The 22,135-nt window shown below is 41.2% G+C and overlaps 14 non-coding genes across 14 annotated transcripts; 8 read left to right on the top strand and 6 right to left on the bottom strand.

Moving 5' to 3' along the window:
* The first annotated feature begins 93 nt into the window (after nucleotides 1-93).
* On the top strand, nucleotides 94-188 carry TRNAI-UAU (transfer RNA isoleucine (anticodon UAU)). Its single transcript has 2 exons — nucleotides 94-131; nucleotides 153-188. It is a non-coding gene; the product is annotated as a tRNA-Ile (tRNA).
* A 1,835-nt stretch (nucleotides 189-2,023) lies between these two features.
* Nucleotides 2,024-2,105, bottom strand: TRNAS-GCU (transfer RNA serine (anticodon GCU)). Its single transcript has one exon. It is a non-coding gene; the product is annotated as a tRNA-Ser (tRNA).
* Nucleotides 2,106-4,447: 2,342 nt separating this feature from the next.
* TRNAS-GCU (transfer RNA serine (anticodon GCU)) lies at nucleotides 4,448-4,529 on the bottom strand. Its single transcript has one exon. It is a non-coding gene; the product is annotated as a tRNA-Ser (tRNA).
* A 412-nt stretch (nucleotides 4,530-4,941) lies between these two features.
* TRNAI-UAU (transfer RNA isoleucine (anticodon UAU)) lies at nucleotides 4,942-5,036 on the top strand. Its single transcript has 2 exons — nucleotides 4,942-4,979; nucleotides 5,001-5,036. It is a non-coding gene; the product is annotated as a tRNA-Ile (tRNA).
* Nucleotides 5,037-7,350: 2,314 nt separating this feature from the next.
* On the top strand, nucleotides 7,351-7,445 carry TRNAI-UAU (transfer RNA isoleucine (anticodon UAU)). The gene is made up of 2 exons: nucleotides 7,351-7,388; nucleotides 7,410-7,445. It is a non-coding gene; the product is annotated as a tRNA-Ile (tRNA).
* Nucleotides 7,446-9,280: 1,835 nt separating this feature from the next.
* TRNAS-GCU (transfer RNA serine (anticodon GCU)) lies at nucleotides 9,281-9,362 on the bottom strand. The gene has a single exon. It is a non-coding gene; the product is annotated as a tRNA-Ser (tRNA).
* A 2,342-nt stretch (nucleotides 9,363-11,704) lies between these two features.
* TRNAS-GCU (transfer RNA serine (anticodon GCU)) lies at nucleotides 11,705-11,786 on the bottom strand. The gene has a single exon. It is a non-coding gene; the product is annotated as a tRNA-Ser (tRNA).
* Nucleotides 11,787-12,198: 412 nt separating this feature from the next.
* On the top strand, nucleotides 12,199-12,293 carry TRNAI-UAU (transfer RNA isoleucine (anticodon UAU)). Its single transcript has 2 exons — nucleotides 12,199-12,236; nucleotides 12,258-12,293. It is a non-coding gene; the product is annotated as a tRNA-Ile (tRNA).
* A 2,314-nt stretch (nucleotides 12,294-14,607) lies between these two features.
* Nucleotides 14,608-14,702, top strand: TRNAI-UAU (transfer RNA isoleucine (anticodon UAU)). Its single transcript has 2 exons — nucleotides 14,608-14,645; nucleotides 14,667-14,702. It is a non-coding gene; the product is annotated as a tRNA-Ile (tRNA).
* Nucleotides 14,703-17,031: 2,329 nt separating this feature from the next.
* On the top strand, nucleotides 17,032-17,126 carry TRNAI-UAU (transfer RNA isoleucine (anticodon UAU)). Its single transcript has 2 exons — nucleotides 17,032-17,069; nucleotides 17,091-17,126. It is a non-coding gene; the product is annotated as a tRNA-Ile (tRNA).
* A 1,835-nt stretch (nucleotides 17,127-18,961) lies between these two features.
* Nucleotides 18,962-19,043, bottom strand: TRNAS-GCU (transfer RNA serine (anticodon GCU)). The gene has a single exon. It is a non-coding gene; the product is annotated as a tRNA-Ser (tRNA).
* A 412-nt stretch (nucleotides 19,044-19,455) lies between these two features.
* Nucleotides 19,456-19,550, top strand: TRNAI-UAU (transfer RNA isoleucine (anticodon UAU)). Its single transcript has 2 exons — nucleotides 19,456-19,493; nucleotides 19,515-19,550. It is a non-coding gene; the product is annotated as a tRNA-Ile (tRNA).
* A 1,835-nt stretch (nucleotides 19,551-21,385) lies between these two features.
* TRNAS-GCU (transfer RNA serine (anticodon GCU)) lies at nucleotides 21,386-21,467 on the bottom strand. Its single transcript has one exon. It is a non-coding gene; the product is annotated as a tRNA-Ser (tRNA).
* A 412-nt stretch (nucleotides 21,468-21,879) lies between these two features.
* On the top strand, nucleotides 21,880-21,974 carry TRNAI-UAU (transfer RNA isoleucine (anticodon UAU)). The gene is made up of 2 exons: nucleotides 21,880-21,917; nucleotides 21,939-21,974. It is a non-coding gene; the product is annotated as a tRNA-Ile (tRNA).
* The last annotated feature ends 161 nt before the right edge of the window (nucleotides 21,975-22,135 follow it).

The following is a 22,135-nucleotide window of genomic DNA, read 5'->3' as shown; positions in this document are numbered from 1 at the left end:
TGAGTCGATCTTGCACAGTGAATGATGGAGCAGTGTCTGTCATCTACTTGGTCAGCTGTAGATGGCTCACCTGGGGAGATGTGAAAAGAGAGAGCTCCAGTGGTGCAATCGGTTAGCGCGCGGTACTTATACAGCAGTACTTGCACTGAGCCATGCCGAGGTTGTGAGTTCGAGCCTCACCTGGAGCAGCCGTGTTGTTTTTCATAAACCATTTCACAAAAAGTAAAGTTTAAACTCAGAGTATGGACGGCCCTTGCTAGAGAGTCTTTACTTCTTATAGGATCTACGTGTCCTACTCCTCTGGGTGCCAAATATCACATATCCTCCGCGATGCTCAGTTTAAACATTCCATGATGTGCCATCTTGCATTTCATGCAAACACCACATCAGTGCATTTAAAAATACATTTGTAGAATAATAAATATGATGAAAACAGTGTTCTCACATGATAACCATAAACTGAAGAGCTGCAAAAAATGCTGTATCAGCTACTTACAATAAAAGGTGACTCGAAAAAACTAGCAAAAGAAGAGCATCATCATATTAAAGGTTCTATTCACCATCTTGAGTTGCACCATAGCAGCTTATGGTGCTTTTCTGCTCAGAGTGTGCCTCCAATCCCACATTCATTTTTAATTTCTTTGCAGTTTAAAAAACAACAATTACTGCTCGAAGTTCACTTTTCAAAACCATTCAACCTATTAAATGTATTTCTCTAACCTATGAATGTGGTCCATGTTCACTTTTCCTCATCTTCATCTCGATACTCCTTTCCCAGAAACCAGGTTCACTTCTTCATTCAACCCACCCATCCAAAGTCACCAAATCTTTGAAGCAAGTCTGCCTATTCTCCCTTTCTCTCTATGTACAAGATACCTTGTATCATTTGAATGGACAGCAGGAGAGAAGGATATTTATGGTGAGTGGGGGTGGGGTTTTGAGGAGTAACCTCATTTGCCTAAGAGCCGGGGTATCTGGGAAAAAAAGTATTTTATGGGGGAAGACTTTCACATCTCCTTGGTGAAATTTGTAGGGCCTTATAACATCCTTTCTGTGGATGCAGATTCAGTCGGAACAGAGGTCCTAGTCCTCGCTCTGCCTTTCAAAGGAACTGTAAATATGCATGGCTTATTTGGCTTTGCCCGGCAGGGCTTGCCCGCCAGGGTGAGAATGGCGTTTGTCAGGCGTTCGTCAGGCGATCGGAAGGGGTGAGGCAATAATTTATAATTCAATGATCTTCATGATATTTTCTTGATAATATGAAAGCAGGAAAGGGAAGCTTGGCAATAAGCAATCCTAAAGCAAGGTGTGACTCCAGGGAAGAATGACTTGAAAACAACATACAGAAAGACTCATGTAAAAAGGCCCTGATGAGGCTTGAACTCATGACCCCTGGATTACAAGACCAGTGCTCTGCCACTGAGCTACAAGGCCAGTCTGCAAGCAGGATGTAAATTGCAACATGTATTCTTACTGAGGTATGAATATATCTATGATTTTGAGACTCTGTATGGAAACGTAGTTGCATATGAATGTCCACGTGCGCGCACACATTGAAGACCATGCTTAAGGCACTTTTTTTGGAAGTATGAAAAACTACATTTTCATATGAGAAAATAAGAGTTTTCGCATTCAAGACCATACCGATAGCTCTAGTTAGTATGTCTGCAATCAGTGACATATAGAGAACCCACTTATTAGAAGTGATCTGTCTCTGTGGGGCAGACATATGTTAACAGTCATTCATTTGAGAATGCCTAAACTTTAGGAGTAAGAGCTGCTTTCTTATCAATCTATTTATCCAAACTGGTTAATAAGCCAGGAGTGAGTGAAAGGCAATCCTCTGGAAACTCCATGAAAGATCTAATTTCTATTACGCACAAAATACTTCACTTTATTTGACATATTTGTTAAAATGGAACAGTCAGATGATCCCATCTAGCGGATCCTGGCTCTGTCTTGAAAGAGAGTGTAATTATACTACAAGAAATGCTGGCCATCAAAAGAGACTCTGATGGCTTTCCGACGAAGGTGGGATTCGAACCCACGCGTGCAGAGCACAATGGATTAGCAGTCCATCGCCTTAACCACTCGGCCACCTCGTCTGCCCTACAGCCCCATCTGAAACCTTGCTTCACAAAAGGTACTGAAGTGTCAATATACTGTACCTAAAAAAGAAAAAAACAGCTGAGGCAAGATCTCACATTCCACGTCTTCCCCCAATCAGGGACCTACATTTCATTTTTGGGAAATTCTTACTATGTGCTAATTACAAATATTCATAAGATTCCCCGAGACTTTGTCAGAACTGTCAAGATATAATTCTATGGGGTTTTGAATAGACAGAGCATATGTTATAGGACAATTATAGAATCTATTCCGTTTGGACTGTATTTTTAATAGTCATGATAACATGCTAGCATGTGAGTCGATCTTGCACAGTGAATGATGGAGCAGTGTCTGTCATCTACTTGGTCAGCTGTAGATGGCTCACCTGGGGAGATGTGAAAAGAGAGAGCTCCAGTGGTGCAATCGGTTAGCGCGCGGTACTTGTACAGCAGTACTTGCACTGAGCCATGCCGAGGTTGTGAGTTCGAGCCTCACCTGGAGCAGCCGTGTTGTTTTTCATAAACCATTTCACAAAAAGTAAAGTTTAAACTCAGAGTATGGACGGCCCTTGCTAGAGAGTCTTTACTTCTTATAGGATCTACGTGTCCTACTCCTCTGGGTGCCAAATATCACATATCCTCCGCGATGCTCAGTTTAAACATTCCATGATGTGCCATCTTGCATTTCATGCAAACACCACATCAGTGCATTTAAAAATACATTTGTAGAATAATAAATATGATGAAAACAGTGTTCTCACATGATAACCATAAACTGAAGAGCTGCAAAAAATGCTGTATCAGCTACTTACAATAAAAGGTGACTCGAAAAAACTAGCAAAAGAAGAGCATCATCATATTAAAGGTTCTATTCACCATCTTGAGTTGCACCATAGCAGCTTATGGTGCTTTTCTGCTCAGAGTGTGCCTCCAATCCCACATTCATTTTTAATTTCTTTGCAGTTTAAAAAACAACAATTACTGCTCGAAGTTCACTTTTCAAAACCATTCAACCTATTAAATGTATTTCTCTAACCTATGAATGTGGTCCATGTTCACTTTTCCTCATCTTCATCTCGATACTCCTTTCCCAGAAACCAGGTTCACTTCTTCATTCAACCCACCCATCCAAAGTCACCAAATCTTTGAAGCAAGTCTGCCTATTCTCCCTTTCTCTCTATGTACAAGATACCTTGTATCATTTGAATGGACAGCAGGAGAGAAGGATATTTATGGTGAGTGGGGGTGGGGTTTTGAGGAGTAACCTCATTTGCCTAAGAGCCGGGGTATCTGGGAAAAAAAGTATTTTATGGGGGAAGACTTTCACATCTCCTTGGTGAAATTTGTAGGGCCTTATAACATCCTTTCTGTGGATGCAGATTCAGTCGGAACAGAGGTCCTAGTCCTCGCTCTGCCTTTCAAAGGAACTGTAAATATGCATGGCTTATTTGGCTTTGCCCGGCAGGGCTTGCCCGCCAGGGTGAGAATGGCGTTTGTCAGGCGTTCGTCAGGCGATCGGAAGGGGTGAGGCAATAATTTATAATTCAATGATCTTCATGATATTTTCTTGATAATATGAAAGCAGGAAAGGGAAGCTTGGCAATAAGCAATCCTAAAGCAAGGTGTGACTCCAGGGAAGAATGACTTGAAAACAACATACAGAAAGACTCATGTAAAAAGGCCCTGATGAGGCTTGAACTCATGACCCCTGGTTTACAAGACCAGTGCTCTGCCACTGAGCTACAAGGCCAGTCTGCACGCAAGATGTAAATTGCAACATGTATTCTTACTGAGGTATGAATATATCTATGATTTTGAGACTCTGTATGGAAACGTAGTTGCATATGAATGTCCACGTGCGCGCACACATTGAAGACCATGCTTAAGGCACTTTTTTTGGAAGTATGAAAAACTACATTTTCATATGAGAAAATAAGAGTTTTCGCATTCAAGACCATACCGATAGCTCTAGTTAGTATGTCTGCAATCAGTGACATATAGAGAACCCACTTATTAGAAGTGATCTGTCTCTGTGGGGCAGACATATGTTAACAGTCATTCATTTGAGACGGCCTAAACTTTAGGAGTAAGACCTGCTTTCTTATCAATCTATTTATCCAAACTGGTTAATAAGCCAGGAGTGAGTGAAAGGCAATCCTCTGGAAACTCCATGAAAGATCTAATTTCTATTACGCACAAAATACTTCACTTTATTTGACATATTTGTTAAAATGGAACAGTCAGATGATCCCATCTAGCGGATCCTGGCTCTGTCTTGAAAGAGAGTGTAATTATACTACAAGAAATGCTGGCCATCAAAAGAGACTCTGATGGCTTTCCGACGAAGGTGGGATTCGAACCCACGCGTGCAGAGCACAATGGATTAGCAGTCCATCGCCTTAACCACTCGGCCACCTCGTCTGCCCTACAGCCCCATCTGAAACCTTGCTTCACAAAAGGTACTGAAGTGTCAATATACTGTACCTAAAAAAGAAAAAAACAGCTGAGGCAAGATCTCACATTCCACGTCTTCCCCCAATCAGGGACCTACATTTCATTTTTGGGAAATTCTTACTATGTGCTAATTACAAATATTCATAAGATTCCCCTAGACTTTGTCAGAACTGTCAAGATATAATTCTATGGGGTTTTGAATAGACAGAGCATATGTTATAGGACAATTATAGAATCTATTCCGTTTGGACTGTATTTTTAATAGTCATGATAACATGCTAGCATGTGAGTCGATCTTGCACAGTGAATGATGGAGCAGTGTCTGTCATCTACTTGGTCAGCTGTAGATGGCTCACCTGGGGAGATGTGAAAAGAGAGAGCTCCAGTGGCGCAATCGGTTAGCGCGCGGTACTTATACAGCAGTACTTGCACTGAGCCATGCCGAGGTTGTGAGTTCGAGCCTCACCTGGAGCAGCCGTGTTGTTTTTCATAAACCATTTCACAAAAAGTAAAGTTTAAACTCAGAGTATGGACGGCCCTTGCTAGAGAGTCTTTACTTCTTATAGGATCTACGTGTCCTACTCCTCTGGGTGCCAAATATCACATATCCTCCGCGATGCTCAGTTTAAACATTCCATGATGTGCCATCTTGCATTTCATGCAAACACCACATCAGTGCATTTAAAAATACATTTGTAGAATAATAAATATGATGAAAACAGTGTTCTCACATGATAACCATAAACTGAAGAGCTGCAAAAAATGCTGTATCAGCTACTTACAATAAAAGGTGACTCGAAAAAACTAGCAAAAGAAGAGCATCATCATATTAAAGGTTCTATTCACCATCTTGAGTTGCACCATAGCAGCTTATGGTGCTTTTCTGCTCAGAGTGTGCCTCCAATCCCACATTCATTTTTAATTTCTTTGCAGTTTAAAAAACAACAATTACTGCTCGAAGTTCACTTTTCAAAACCATTCAACCTATTAAATGTATTTCTCTAACCTATGAATGTGGTCCATGTTCACTTTTCCTCATCTTCATCTCGATACTCCTTTCCCAGAAACCAGGTTCACTTCTTCATTCAACCCACCCATCCAAAGTCATCAAATCTTTGAAGCAAGTCTGCCTATTCTCCCTTTCTCTCTATGTACAAGATACCTTGTATCATTTGAATGGACAGCAGGAGAGAAGGATATTTATGGTGAGTGGGGGTGGGGTTTTGAGGAGTAACCTCATTTGCCTAAGAGCCGGGGTATCTGGGAAAAAAAGTATTTTATTGGGGAAGACTTTCACATCTCCTTGGTGAAATTTGTAGGGCCTTATAACATCCTTTCTGTGGATGCAGATTCAGTCGGAACAGAGGTCCTAGTCCTCGCTCTGCCTTTCAAAGGAACTGTAAATATGCATGGCTTATTTGCTTTGCCCGGCAGGGTGAGAATGACGTTTGTCAGGCGTTCGTCAGGCGATCGGAAGGGGTGAGGCAATCATTTATAATTCAATGATCTTCATGATATTTTCTTGATAATATGAAAGCAGGAAAGGGAAGCTTGGCAATAAGCAATCCTAAAGCAAGGTGTGACTCCAGGGAAGAATGACTTGAAAACAACATACAGAAAGACTCATGTAAAAAGGCCCTGATGAGGCTTGAACTCATGACCCCTGGTTTACAAGACCAGTGCTTTGCCACTGAGCTACAAGGCCAGTCTGCACGCAGGATGTAAATTGCAACATGTATTCTTACTGAGGTATGAATATATCTATGATTTTGAGACTCTATATGGAAACGTAGTTGCATATGAATGTCCACGTGCGCGCACACATTGAAGACCATGCTTAAGGCACTTTTTTTGGAAGTATGAAAAACTACATTTTCATATGAGAAAATAAGAGTTTTCGCATTCAAGACCATACCGATAGCTCTAGTTAGTATGTCTGCAATCAGTGACATATAGAGAACCCACTTATTAGAAGTGATCTGTCTCTGTGGGGCAGACATATGTTAACAGTCATTCATTTGAGAATGCCTAAACTTTAGGAGTAAGAGCTGCTTTCTTATCAATCTATTTATCCAAACTGGTTAATAAGCCAGGAGTGAGTGAAAGGCAATCCTCTGGAAACTCCATGAAAGATCTAATTTCTATTACGCACAAAATACTTCACTTTATTTGACATATTTGTTAAAATGGAACAGTCAGATGATCCCATCTAGCGGATCCTGGCTCTGTCTTGAAAGAGAGTGTAATTATACTACAAGAAATGCTGGCCATCAAAAGAGACTCTGATGGCTTTCCGACGAAGGTGGGATTCGAACCCACGCGTGCAGAGCACAATGGATTAGCAGTCCATCGCCTTAACCACTCAGCCACCTCGTCTGCCCTACAGCCCCATCTGAAACCTTGCTTCACAAAAGGTACTGAAGTGTCAATATACTGTACCTAAAAAAGAAAAAAACAGCTGAGGCAAGATCTCACATTCCACGTCTTCCCCCAATCAGGGACCTACATTTCATTTTTGGGAAATTCTTACTATGTGCTAATTACAAATATTCATAAGATTCCCCGAGACTTTGTCAGAACTGTCAAGATATAATTCTATGGGGTTTTGAATAGACAGAGCATATGTTATAGGACAATTATAGAATCTATTCCGTTTGGACTGTATTTTTAATAGTCATGATAACATGCTAGCATGTGAGTCGATCTTGCACAGTGAATGATGGAGCAGTGTCTGTCATCTACTTGGTCAGCTGTAGATGGCTCACCTGGGGAGATGTGAAAAGAGAGAGCTCCAGTGGTGCAATCGGTTAGCGCGCGGTACTTATACAGCAGTACTTGCACTGAGCCATGCCGAGGTTGTGAGTTCGAGCCTCACCTGGAGCAGCCGTGTTGTTTTTCATAAACCATTTCACAAAAAGTAAAGTTTAAACTCAGAGTATGGACGGCCCTTGCTAGAGAGTCTTTACTTCTTATAGGATCTACGTGTCCTACTCCTCTGGGTGCCAAATATCACATATCCTCCGCGATGCTCAGTTTAAACATTCCATGATGTGCCATCTTGCATTTCATGCAAACACCACATCAGTGCATTTAAAAATACATTTGTAGAATAATAAATATGATGAAAACAGTGTTCTCACATGATAACCATAAACTGAAGAGCTGCAAAAAATGCTGTATCAGCTACTTACAATAAAAGGTGACTCGAAAAAACTAGCAAAAGAAGAGCATCATCATATTAAAGGTTCTATTCACCATCTTGAGTTGCACCATAGCAGCTTATGGTGCTTTTCTGCTCAGAGTGTGCCTCCAATCCCACATTCATTTTTAATTTCTTTGCAGTTTAAAAAACAACAATTACTGCTCGAAGTTCACTTTTCAAAACCATTCAACCTATTAAATGTATTTCTCTAACCTATGAATGTGGTCCATGTTCACTTTTCCTCATCTTCATCTCGATACTCCTTTCCCAGAAACCAGGTTCACTTCTTCATTCAACCCACCCATCCAAAGTCACCAAATCTTTGAAGCAAGTCTGCCTATTCTCCCTTTCTCTCTATGTACAAGATACCTTGTATCATTTGAATGGACAGCAGGAGAGAAGGATATTTATGGTGAGTGGGGGTGGGGTTTTGAGGAGTAACCTCATTTGCCTAAGAGCCGGGGTATCTGGGAAAAAAAGTATTTTATGGGGGAAGACTTTCACATCTCCTTGGTGAAATTTGTAGGGCCTTATAACATCCTTTCTGTGGATGCAGATTCAGTCGGAACAGAGGTCCTAGTCCTCGCTCTGCCTTTCAAAGGAACTGTAAATATGCATGGCTTATTTGGCTTTGCCCGGCAGGGCTTGCCCGCCAGGGTGAGAATGGCGTTTGTCAGGCGTTCGTCAGGCGATCGGAAGGGGTGAGGCAATAATTTATAATTCAATGATCTTCATGATATTTTCTTGATAATATGAAAGCAGGAAAGGGAAGCTTGGCAATAAGCAATCCTAAAGCAAGGTGTGACTCCAGGGAAGAATGACTTGAAAACAACATACAGAAAGACTCATGTAAAAAGGCCCTGATGAGGCTTGAACTCATGACCCCTGGATTACAAGACCAGTGCTCTGCCACTGAGCTACAAGGCCAGTCTGCAAGCAGGATGTAAATTGCAACATGTATTCTTACTGAGGTATGAATATATCTATGATTTTGAGACTCTGTATGGAAACGTAGTTGCATATGAATGTCCACGTGCGCGCACACATTGAAGACCATGCTTAAGGCACTTTTTTTGGAAGTATGAAAAACTACATTTTCATATGAGAAAATAAGAGTTTTCGCATTCAAGACCATACCGATAGCTCTAGTTAGTATGTCTGCAATCAGTGACATATAGAGAACCCACTTATTAGAAGTGATCTGTCTCTGTGGGGCAGACATATGTTAACAGTCATTCATTTGAGAATGCCTAAACTTTAGGAGTAAGAGCTGCTTTCTTATCAATCTATTTATCCAAACTGGTTAATAAGCCAGGAGTGAGTGAAAGGCAATCCTCTGGAAACTCCATGAAAGATCTAATTTCTATTACGCACAAAATACTTCACTTTATTTGACATATTTGTTAAAATGGAACAGTCAGATGATCCCATCTAGCGGATCCTGGCTCTGTCTTGAAAGAGAGTGTAATTATACTACAAGAAATGCTGGCCATCAAAAGAGACTCTGATGGCTTTCCGACGAAGGTGGGATTCGAACCCACGCGTGCAGAGCACAATGGATTAGCAGTCCATCGCCTTAACCACTCGGCCACCTCGTCTGCCCTACAGCCCCATCTGAAACCTTGCTTCACAAAAGGTACTGAAGTGTCAATATACTGTACCTAAAAAAGAAAAAAACAGCTGAGGCAAGATCTCACATTCCACGTCTTCCCCCAATCAGGGACCTACATTTCATTTTTGGGAAATTCTTACTATGTGCTAATTACAAATATTCATAAGATTCCCCGAGACTTTGTCAGAACTGTCAAGATATAATTCTATGGGGTTTTGAATAGACAGAGCATATGTTATAGGACAATTATAGAATCTATTCCGTTTGGACTGTATTTTTAATAGTCATGATAACATGCTAGCATGTGAGTCGATCTTGCACAGTGAATGATGGAGCAGTGTCTGTCATCTACTTGGTCAGCTGTAGATGGCTCACCTGGGGAGATGTGAAAAGAGAGAGCTCCAGTGGTGCAATCGGTTAGCGCGCGGTACTTGTACAGCAGTACTTGCACTGAGCCATGCCGAGGTTGTGAGTTCGAGCCTCACCTGCAGCAGCCGTGTTGTTTTTCATAAACCATTTCACAAAAAGTAAAGTTTAAACTCAGAGTATGGACGGCCCTTGCTAGAGAGTCTTTACTTCTTATAGGATCTACGTGTCCTACTCCTCTGGGTGCCAAATATCACATATCCTCCGCGATGCTCAGTTTAAACATTCCATGATGTGCCATCTTGCATTTCATGCAAACACCACATCAGTGCATTTAAAAATACATTTGTAGAATAATAAATATGATGAAAACAGTGTTCTCACATGATAACCATAAACTGAAGAGCTGCAAAAAATGCTGTATCAGCTACTTACAATAAAAGGTGACTCGAAAAAACTAGCAAAAGAAGAGCATCATCATATTAAAGGTTCTATTCACCATCTTGAGTTGCACCATAGCAGCTTATGGTGCTTTTCTGCTCAGAGTGTGCCTCCAATCCCACATTCATTTTTAATTTCTTTGCAGTTTAAAAAACAACAATTACTGCTCGAAGTTCACTTTTCAAAACCATTCAACCTATTAAATGTATTTCTCTAACCTATGAATGTGGTCCATGTTCACTTTTCCTCATCTTCATCTCGATACTCCTTTCCCAGAAACCAGGTTCACTTCTTCATTCAACCCACCCATCCAAAGTCACCAAATCTTTGAAGCAAGTCTGCCTATTCTCCCTTTCTCTCTATGTACAAGATACCTTGTATCATTTGAATGGACAGCAGGAGAGAAGGATATTTATGGTGAGTGGGGGTGGGGTTTTGAGGAGTAACCTCATTTGCCTAAGAGCCGGGGTATCTGGGAAAAAAAGTATTTTATGGGGGAAGACTTTCACATCTCCTTGGTGAAATTTGTAGGGCCTTATAACATCCTTTCTGTGGATGCAGATTCAGTCGGAACAGAGGTCCTAGTCCTCGCTCTGCCTTTCAAAGGAACTGTAAATATGCATGGCTTATTTGGCTTTGCCCGGCAGGGCTTGCCCGCCAGGGTGAGAATGGCGTTTGTCAGGCGTTCGTCAGGCGATCGGAAGGGGTGAGGCAATAATTTATAATTCAATGATCTTCATGATATTTTCTTGATAATATGAAAGCAGGAAAGGGAAGCTTGGCAATAAGCAATCCTAAAGCAAGGTGTGACTCCAGGGAAGAATGACTTGAAAACAACATACAGAAAGACTCATGTAAAAAGGCCCTGATGAGGCTTGAACTCATGACCCCTGGTTTACAAGACCAGTGCTCTGCCACTGAGCTACAAGGCCAGTCTGCACGCAAGATGTAAATTGCAACATGTATTCTTACTGAGGTATGAATATATCTATGATTTTGAGACTCTGTATGGAAACGTAGTTGCATATGAATGTCCACGTGCGCGCACACATTGAAGACCATGCTTAAGGCACTTTTTTTGGAAGTATGAAAAACTACATTTTCATATGAGAAAATAAGAGTTTTCGCATTCAAGACCATACCGATAGCTCTAGTTAGTATGTCTGCAATCAGTGACATATAGAGAACCCACTTATTAGAAGTGATCTGTCTCTGTGGGGCAGACATATGTTAACAGTCATTCATTTGAGACGGCCTAAACTTTAGGAGTAAGACCTGCTTTCTTATCAATCTATTTATCCAAACTGGTTAATAAGCCAGGAGTGAGTGAAAGGCAATCCTCTGGAAACTCCATGAAAGATCTAATTTCTATTACGCACAAAATACTTCACTTTATTTGACATATTTGTTAAAATGGAACAGTCAGATGATCCCATCTAGCGGATCCTGGCTCTGTCTTGAAAGAGAGTGTAATTATACTACAAGAAATGCTGGCCATCAAAAGAGACTCTGATGGCTTTCCGACGAAGGTGGGATTCGAACCCACGCGTGCAGAGCACAATGGATTAGCAGTCCATCGCCTTAACCACTCGGCCACCTCGTCTGCCCTACAGCCCCATCTGAAACCTTGCTTCACAAAAGGTACTGAAGTGTCAATATACTGTACCTAAAAAAGAAAAAAACAGCTGAGGCAAGATCTCACATTCCACGTCTTCCCCCAATCAGGGACCTACATTTCATTTTTGGGAAATTCTTACTATGTGCTAATTACAAATATTCATAAGATTCCCCTAGACTTTGTCAGAACTGTCAAGATATAATTCTATGGGGTTTTGAATAGACAGAGCATATGTTATAGGACAATTATAGAATCTATTCCGTTTGGACTGTATTTTTAATAGTCATGATAACATGCTAGCATGTGAGTCGATCTTGCACAGTGAATGATGGAGCAGTGTCTGTCATCTACTTGGTCAGCTGTAGATGGCTCACCTGGGGAGATGTGAAAAGAGAGAGCTCCAGTGGCGCAATCGGTTAGCGCGCGGTACTTATACAGCAGTACTTGCACTGAGCCATGCCGAGGTTGTGAGTTCGAGCCTCACCTGGAGCAGCCGTGTTGTTTTTCATAAACCATTTCACAAAAAGTAAAGTTTAAACTCAGAGTATGGACGGCCCTTGCTAGAGAGTCTTTACTTCTTATAGGATCTACGTGTCCTACTCCTCTGGGTGCCAAATATCACATATCCTCCGCGATGCTCAGTTTAAACATTCCATGATGTGCCATCTTGCATTTCATGCAAACACCACATCAGTGCATTTAAAAATACATTTGTAGAATAATAAATATGATGAAAACAGTGTTCTCACATGATAACCATAAACTGAAGAGCTGCAAAAAATGCTGTATCAGCTACTTACAATAAAAGGTGACTCGAAAAAACTAGCAAAAGAAGAGCATCATCATATTAAAGGTTCTATTCACCATCTTGAGTTGCACCATAGCAGCTTATGGTGCTTTTCTGCTCAGAGTGTGCCTCCAATCCCACATTCATTTTTAATTTCTTTGCAGTTTAAAAAACAACAATTACTGCTCGAAGTTCACTTTTCAAAACCATTCAACCTATTAAATGTATTTCTCTAACCTATGAATGTGGTCCATGTTCACTTTTCCTCATCTTCATCTCGATACTCCTTTCCCAGAAACCAGGTTCACTTCTTCATTCAACCCACCCATCCAAAGTCATCAAATCTTTGAAGCAAGTCTGCCTATTCTCCCTTTCTCTCTATGTACAAGATACCTTGTATCATTTGAATGGACAGCAGGAGAGAAGGATATTTATGGTGAGTGGGGGTGGGGTTTTGAGGAGTAACCTCATTTGCCTAAGAGCCGGGGTATCTGGGAAAAAAAGTATTTTATTGGGGAAGACTTTCACATCTCCTTGGTGAAATTTGTAGGGCCTTATAACATCCTTTCTGTGGATGCAGATTCAGTCGGAACAGAGGTCCTAGTCCTCGCTCTGCCTTTCAAAGGAACTGTAAATATGCATGGCTTATTTGCTTTGCCCGGCAGGGTGAGAATGACGTTTGTCAGGCGTTCGTCAGGCGATCGGAAGGGGTGAGGCAATCATTTATAATTCAATGATCTTCATGATATTTTCTTGATAATATGAAAGCAGGAAAGGGAAGCTTGGCAATAAGCAATCCTAAAGCAAGGTGTGACTCCAGGGAAGAATGACTTGAAAACAACATACAGAAAGACTCATGTAAAAAGGCCCTGATGAGGCTTGAACTCATGACCCCTGGTTTACAAGACCAGTGCTTTGCCACTGAGCTACAAGGCCAGTCTGCACGCAGGATGTAAATTGCAACATGTATTCTTACTGAGGTATGAATATATCTATGATTTTGAGACTCTATATGGAAACGTAGTTGCATATGAATGTCCACGTGCGCGCACACATTGAAGACCATGCTTAAGGCACTTTTTTTGGAAGTATGAAAAACTACATTTTCATATGAGAAAATAAGAGTTTTCGCATTCAAGACCATACCGATAGCTCTAGTTAGTATGTCTGCAATCAGTGACATATAGAGAACCCACTTATTAGAAGTGATCTGTCTCTGTGGGGCAGACATATGTTAACAGTCATTCATTTGAGAATGCCTAAACTTTAGGAGTAAGAGCTGCTTTCTTATCAATCTATTTATCCAAACTGGTTAATAAGCCAGGAGTGAGTGAAAGGCAATCCTCTGGAAACTCCATGAAAGATCTAATTTCTATTACGCACAAAATACTTCACTTTATTTGACATATTTGTTAAAATGGAACAGTCAGATGATCCCATCTAGCGGATCCTGGCTCTGTCTTGAAAGAGAGTGTAATTATACTACAAGAAATGCTGGCCATCAAAAGAGACTCTGATGGCTTTCCGACGAAGGTGGGATTCGAACCCACGCGTGCAGAGCACAATGGATTAGCAGTCCATCGCCTTAACCACTCAGCCACCTCGTCTGCCCTACAGCCCCATCTGAAACCTTGCTTCACAAAAGGTACTGAAGTGTCAATATACTGTACCTAAAAAAGAAAAAAACAGCTGAGGCAAGATCTCACATTCCACGTCTTCCCCCAATCAGGGACCTACATTTCATTTTTGGGAAATTCTTACTATGTGCTAATTACAAATATTCATAAGATTCCCCGAGACTTTGTCAGAACTGTCAAGATATAATTCTATGGGGTTTTGAATAGACAGAGCATATGTTATAGGACAATTATAGAATCTATTCCGTTTGGACTGTATTTTTAATAGTCATGATAACATGCTAGCATGTGAGTCGATCTTGCACAGTGAATGATGGAGCAGTGTCTGTCATCTACTTGGTCAGCTGTAGATGGCTCACCTGGGGAGATGTGAAAAGAGAGAGCTCCAGTGGTGCAATCGGTTAGCGCGCGGTACTTATACAGCAGTACTTGCACTGAGCCATGCCGAGGTTGTGAGTTCGAGCCTCACCTGGAGCAGCCGTGTTGTTTTTCATAAACCATTTCACAAAAAGTAAAGTTTAAACTCAGAGTATGGACGGCCCTTGCTAGAGAGTCTTTACTTCTTATAGGATCTACGTGTCCTACTCCTCTGGGTGCCAAATATCACATATCCTCCGCGATGCTCAGTTTAAACATTCCATGATGTGCCATCTTGCATTTCATGCAAACACCACATCAGTGCATTTAAAAATACATTTGTAGAATAATAAATATGATGAAAACAGTGTTCTCACATGATAACCATAAACTGAAGAGCTGCAAAAAATGCTGTATCAGCTACTTACAATAAAAGGTGACTCGAAAAAACTAGCAAAAGAAGAGCATCATCATATTAAAGGTTCTATTCACCATCTTGAGTTGCACCATAGCAGCTTACGGTGCTTTTCTGCTCAGAGTGTGCCTCCAATCCCACATTCATTTTTAATTTCTTTGCAGTTTAAAAAACAACAATTACTGCTCGAAGTTCACTTTTCAAAACCATTCAACCTATTAAATGTATTTCTCTAACCTATGAATGTGGTCCATGTTCACTTTTCCTCATCTTCATCTCGATACTCCTTTCCCAGAAACCAGGTTCACTTCTTCATTCAACCCACCCATCCAAAGTCACCAAATCTTTGAAGCAAGTCTGCCTATTCTCCCTTTCTCTCTATGTACAAGATACCTTGTATCATTTGAATGGACAGCAGGAGAGAAGGATATTTATGGTGAGTGGGGGTGGGGTTTTGAGGAGTAACCTCATTTGCCTAAGAGCCGGGGTATCTGGGAAAAAAAGTATTTTATGGGGGAAGACTTTCACATCTCCTTGGTGAAATTTGTAGGGCCTTATAACATCCTTTCTGTGGATGCAGATTCAGTCGGAACAGAGGTCCTAGTCCTCGCTCTGCCTTTCAAAGGAACTGTAAATATGCATGGCTTATTTGGCTTTGCCCGGCAGGGCTTGCCCGCCAGGGTGAGAATGGCGTTTGTCAGGCGTTCGTCAGGCGATCGGAAGGGGTGAGGCAATAATTTATAATTCAATGATCTTCATGATATTTTCTTGATAATATGAAAGCAGGAAAGGGAAGCTTGGCAATAAGCAATCCTAAAGCAAGGTGTGACTCCAGGGAAGAATGACTTGAAAACAACATACAGAAAGACTCATGTAAAAAGGCCCTGATGAGGCTTGAACTCATGACCCCTGGTTTACAAGACCAGTGCTCTGCCACTGAGCTACAAGGCCAGTCTGCAAGCAGGATGTAAATTGCAACATGTATTCTTACTGAGGTATGAATATATCTATGATTTTGAGACTCTGTATGGAAACGTAGTTGCATATGAATGTCCACGTGCGCGCACACATTGAAGACCATGCTTAAGGCACTTTTTTTGGAAGTATGAAAAACTACATTTTCATATGAGAAAATAAGAGTTTTCGCATTCAAGACCATACCGATAGCTCTAGTTAGTATGTCTGCAATCAGTGACATATAGAGAACCCACTTATTAGAAGTGATCTGTCTCTGTGGGGCAGACATATGTTAACAGTCATTCATTTGAGAATGCCTAAACTTTAGGAGTAAGAGCTGCTTTCTTATCAATCTATTTATCCAAACTGGTTAATAAGCCAGGAGTGAGTGAAAGGCAATCCTCTGGAAACTCCATGAAAGATCTAATTTCTATTACGCACAAAATACTTCACTTTATTTGACATATTTGTTAAAATGGAACAGTCAGATGATCCCATCTAGCGGATCCTGGCTCTGTCTTGAAAGAGAGTGTAATTATACTACAAGAAATGCTGGCCATCAAAAGAGACTCTGATGGCTTTCCGACGGAGGTGGGATTCGAACCCACGCGTGCAGAGCACAATGGATTAGCAGTCCATCGCCTTAACCACTCGGCCACCTCGTCTGCCCTACAGCCCCATCTGAAACCTTGCTTCACAAAAGGTACTGAAGTGTCAATATACTGTACCTAAAAAAGAAAAAAACAGCTGAGGCAAGATCTCACATTCCACGTCTTCCCCCAATCAGGGACCTACATTTCATTTTTGGGAAATTCTTACTATGTGCTAATTACAAATATTCATAAGATTCCCCGAGACTTTGTCAGAACTGTCAAGATATAATTCTATGGGGTTTTGAATAGACAGAGCATATGTTATAGGACAATTATAGAATCTATTCCGTTTGGACTGTATTTTTAATAGTCATGATAACATGCTAGCATGTGAGTCGATCTTGCACAGTGAATGATGGAGCAGTGTCTGTCATCTACTTGGTCAGCTGTAGATGGCTCACCTGGGGAGATGTGAAAAGAGAGAGCTCCAGTGGTGCAATCGGTTAGCGCGCGGTACTTATACAGCAGTACTTGCACTGAGCCATGCCGAGGTTGTGAGTTCGAGCCTCACCTGGAGCAGCCGTGTTGTTTTTCATAAACCATTTCACAAAAAGTAAAGTTTAAACTCAGAGTATGGACGGCCCTTGCTAGAGAGTCTTTACTTCTTATAGGATCTACGTGTCCTACTCCTCTGGGTGCCAAATATCACATATCCTCCGCGATGCTCAGTTTAAACATTCCATGATGTGCCATCTTGCATTTCATGCAAACACCACATCAGTGCATTTAAAAATACATTTGTAGAATAATAAATATGATGAAAACAGTGTTCTCACATGATAACCATAAACTGAAGAGCTGCAAAAAATGCTGTATCAGCTACTTACAATAAAAGGTGACTCGAAAAAACTAGCAAAAGAAGAGCATCATCATATTAAAGGTTCTATTCACCATCTTGAGTTGCACCATAGCAGCTTATGGTGCTTTTCTGCTCAGAGTGTGCCTCCAATCCCACATTCATTTTTAATTTCTTTGCAGTTTAAAAAACAACAATTACTGCTCGAAGTTCACTTTTCAAAACCATTCAACCTATTAAATGTATTTCTCTAACCTATGAATGTGGTCCATGTTCACTTTTCCTCATCTTCATCTCGATACTCCTTTCCCAGAAACCAGGTTCACTTCTTCATTCAACCCACCCATCCAAAGTCACCAAATCTTTGAAGCAAGTCTGCCTATTCTCCCTTTCTCTCTATGTACAAGATACCTTGTATCATTTGAATGGACAGCAGGAGAGAAGGATATTTATGGTGAGTGGGGGTGGGGTTTTGAGGAGTAACCTCATTTGCCTAAGAGCCAGGGTATCTGGGAAAAAAAGTATTTTATGGGGGAAGACTTTCACATCTCCTTGGTGAAATTTGTAGGGCCTTATAACATCCTTTCTGTGGATGCAGATTCAGTCGGAACAGAGGTCCTAGTCCTCGCTCTGCCTTTCAAAGGAACTGTAAATATGCATGGCTTATTTGGCTTTGCCCGGCAGGGCTTGCCCGGCAGGGTGAGAATTGCGTTTGTCAGGCGTTCGTCAGGCGATCGGAAGGGGTGAGGCAATAATTTATAATTCAATGATCTTCATGATATTTTCTTGATAATATGAAAGCAGGAAAGGGAAGCTTGGCAATAAGCAATCCTAAAGCAAGGTGTGACTCCAGGGAAGAATGACTTGAAAACAACATACAGAAAGACTCATGTAAAAAGGCCCTGATGAGGCTTGAACTCATGACCCCTGGTTTACAAGACCAGTGCTCTGCCACTGAGCTACAAGGCCAGTCTGCACGCAGGATGTAAATTGCAACATGTATTCTTACTGAGGTATGAATATATCTATGATTTTGAGACTCTGTATGGAAACGTAGTTGCATATGAATGTCCACGTGCGCGCACACATTGAAGACCATGCTTAAGGCACTTTTTTTGGAAGTATGAAAAACTACATTTTCATATGAGAAAATAAGAGTTTTCGCATTCAAGACCATACCGATAGCTCTAGTTAGTATGTCTGCAATCAGTGACATATAGAGAACCCACTTATTAGAAGTGATCTGTCTCTGTGGGGCAGACATATGTTAACAGTCATTCATTTGAGACGGCCTAAACTTTAGGAGTAAGAGCTGCTTTCTTATCAATCTATTTATCCAAACTGGTTAATAAGCCAGGAGTGAGTGAAAGGCAATCCTCTGGAAACTCCATGAAAGATCTAATTTCTATTACGCACAAAATACTTCACTTTATTTGACATATTTGTTAAAATGGAACAGTCAGATGATCTCATCTAGCGGATCCTGGCTCTGTCTTGAAAGAGAGTGTAATTATACTACAAGAAATGCTGGCCATCAAAAGAGACTCTGATGGCTTTCCGACGAAGGTGGGATTCGAACCCACGCGTGCAGAGCACAATGGATTAGCAGTCCATCGCCTTAACCACTCGGCCACCTCGTCTGCCCTACAACCCCATCTGAAACCTTGCTTCACAAAAGGTACTGAAGTGTCAATATACTGTACCTAAAAAAGAAAAAAACAGCTGAGGCAAGATCTCACATTCCACGTCTTCCCCCAATCAGGGACCTACATTTCATTTTTGGGAAATTCTTACTATGTGCTAATTACAAATATTCATAAGATTCCCCTAGACTTTGTCAGAACTGTCAAGATATAATTCTATGGGGTTTTGAATAGACAGAGCATATGTTATAGGACAATTATAGAATCTATTCCGTTTGGACTGTATTTTTAATAGTCATGATAACATGCTAGCATGTGAGTCGATCTTGCACAGTGAATGATGGAGCAGTGTCTGTCATCTACTTGGTCAGCTGTAGATGGCTCACCTGGGGAGATGTGAAAAGAGAGAGCTCCAGTGGCGCAATCGGTTAGCGCGCAGTACTTATACAGCAGTACTTGCACTGAGCCATGCCGAGGTTGTGAGTTCGAGCCTCACCTGGAGCAGCCGTGTTGTTTTTCATAAACCATTTCACAAAAAGTAAAGTTTAAACTCAGAGTATGGACGGCCCTTGCTAGAGAGTCTTTACTTCTTATAGGATCTACGTGTCCTACTCCTCTGGGTGCCAAATATCACATATCCTCCGCGATGCTCAGTTTAAACATTCCATGATGTGCCATCTTGCATTTCATGCAAACACCACATCAGTGCATTTAAAAATACATTTGTAGAATAATAAATATGATGAAAACAGTGTTCTCACATGATAACCATAAACTGAAGAGCTGCAAAAAATGCTGTATCAGCTACTTACAATAAAAGGTGACTCGAAAAAACTAGCAAAAGAAGAGCATCATCATATTAAAGGTTCTATTCACCATCTTGAGTTGCACCATAGCAGCTTATGGTGCTTTTCTGCTCAGAGTGTGCCTCCAATCCCACATTCATTTTTAATTTCTTTGCAGTTTAAAAAACAACAATTACTGCTCGAAGTTCACTTTTCAAAACCATTCAACCTATTAAATGTATTTCTCTAACCTATGAATGTGGTCCATGTTCACTTTTCCTCATCTTCATCTCGATACTCCTTTCCCAGAAACCAGGTTCACTTCTTCATTCAACCCACCCATCCAAAGTCACCAAATCTTTGAAGCAAGTCTGCCTATTCTCCCTTTCTCTCTATGTACAAGATACCTTGTATCATTTGAATGGACAGCAGGAGAGAAGGATATTTATGGTGAGTGGGGGTGGGGTTTTGAGGAGTAACCTCATTTGCCTAAGAGCCGGGGTATCTGGGAAAAAAAGTATTTTATGGGGGAAGACTTTCACATCTCCTTGGTGAAATTTGTAGGGCCTTATAACATCCTTTCTGTGGATGCAGATTCAGTCGGAACAGAGGTCCTAGTCCTCGCTCTGCCTTTCAAAGGAACTGTAAATATGCATGGCTTATTTGGCTTTGCCCGGCAGGGCTTGCCCGGCAGGGTGAGAATTGCGTTTGTCAGGCGTTCGTCAGGCGATCGGAAGGGGTGAGGCAATAATTTATAATTCAATGATCTTCATGATATTTTCTTGATAATATGAAAGCAGGAAAGGGAAGCTTGGCAATAAGCAATCCTAAAGCAAGGTGTGACTCCAGGGAAGAATGACTTGAAAACAACATACAGAAAGACTCATGTAAAAAGGCCCTGATGAGGCTTGAACTCATGACCCCTGGTTTACAAGACCAGTGCTCTGCCACTGAGCTACAAGGCCAGTCGGCACGCAGGATGTAAATTGCAACATGTATTCTTACTGAGGTATGAATATATCTATGATTTTGAGACTCTGTATGGAAACGTAGTTGCATATGAATGTCCACGTGCGCGCACACATTGAAGACCATGCTTAAGGCACTTTTTTTGGAAGTATGAAAAACTACATTTTCATATGAGAAAATAAGAGTTTTCGCATTCAAGACCATACCGATAGCTCTAGTTAGTATGTCTGCAATCAGTGACATATAGAGAACCCACTTATTAGAAGTGATCTGTCTCTGTGGGGCAGACATATGTTAACAGTCATTCATTTGAGACGGCCTAAACTTTAGGAGTAAGAGCTGCTTTCTTATCAATCTATTTATCCAAACTGGTTAATAAGCCAGGAGTGAGTGAAAGGCAATCCTCTGGAAACTCCATGAAAGATCTAATTTCTATTACGCACAAAATACTTCACTTTATTTGACATATTTGTTAAAATGGAACAGTCAGATGATCTCATCTAGCGGATCCTGGCTCTGTCTTGAAAGAGAGTGTAATTATACTACAAGAAATGCTGGCCATCAAAAGAGACTCTGATGGCTTTCCGACGAAGGTGGGATTCGAACCCACGCGTGCAGAGCACAATGGATTAGCAGTCCATCGCCTTAACCACTCGGCCACCTCGTCTGCCCTACAGCCCCATCTGAAACCTTGCTTCACAAAAGGTACTGAAGTGTCAATATACTGTACCTAAAAAAGAAAAAAACAGCTGAGGCAAGATCTCACATTCCACGTCTTCCCCCAATCAGGGACCTACATTTCATTTTTGGGAAATTCTTACTATGTGCTAATTACAAATATTCATAAGATTCCCCTAGACTTTGTCAGAACTGTCAAGATATAATTCTATGGGGTTTTGAATAGACAGAGCATATGTTATAGGACAATTATAGAATCTATTCCGTTTGGACTGTATTTTTAATAGTCATGATAACATGCTAGCATGTGAGTCGATCTTGCACAGTGAATGATGGAGCAGTGTCTGTCATCTACTTGGTCAGCTGTAGATGGCTCACCTGGGGAGATGTGAAAAGAGAGAGCTCCAGTGGCGCAATCGGTTAGCGCGCAGTACTTATACAGCAGTACTTGCACTGAGCCATGCCGAGGTTGTGAGTTCGAGCCTCACCTGGAGCAGCTGTGTTGTTTTTCATAAACCATTTCACAAAAAGTAAAGTTTAAACTCAGAGTATGGACGGCCCTTGCTAGAGAGTCTTTACTTCTTATAGGATCTACGTGTCCTACTCCTCTGGGTGCCAAATATCACATATCCTCCGCGATGCTCAGTTTAAACATTC

The sequence above is a fragment of the Triturus cristatus genome, chromosome 12, assembly GCF_964204655.1.
Source record: "Triturus cristatus chromosome 12, aTriCri1.1, whole genome shotgun sequence".
NCBI classification, from domain to species: Eukaryota; Metazoa; Chordata; class Amphibia; order Caudata; family Salamandridae; genus Triturus; species Triturus cristatus.
The sequence above is the reverse complement of the archived record's forward strand: the minus strand, read 5'-3'. Positions and strand labels throughout refer to the sequence as shown.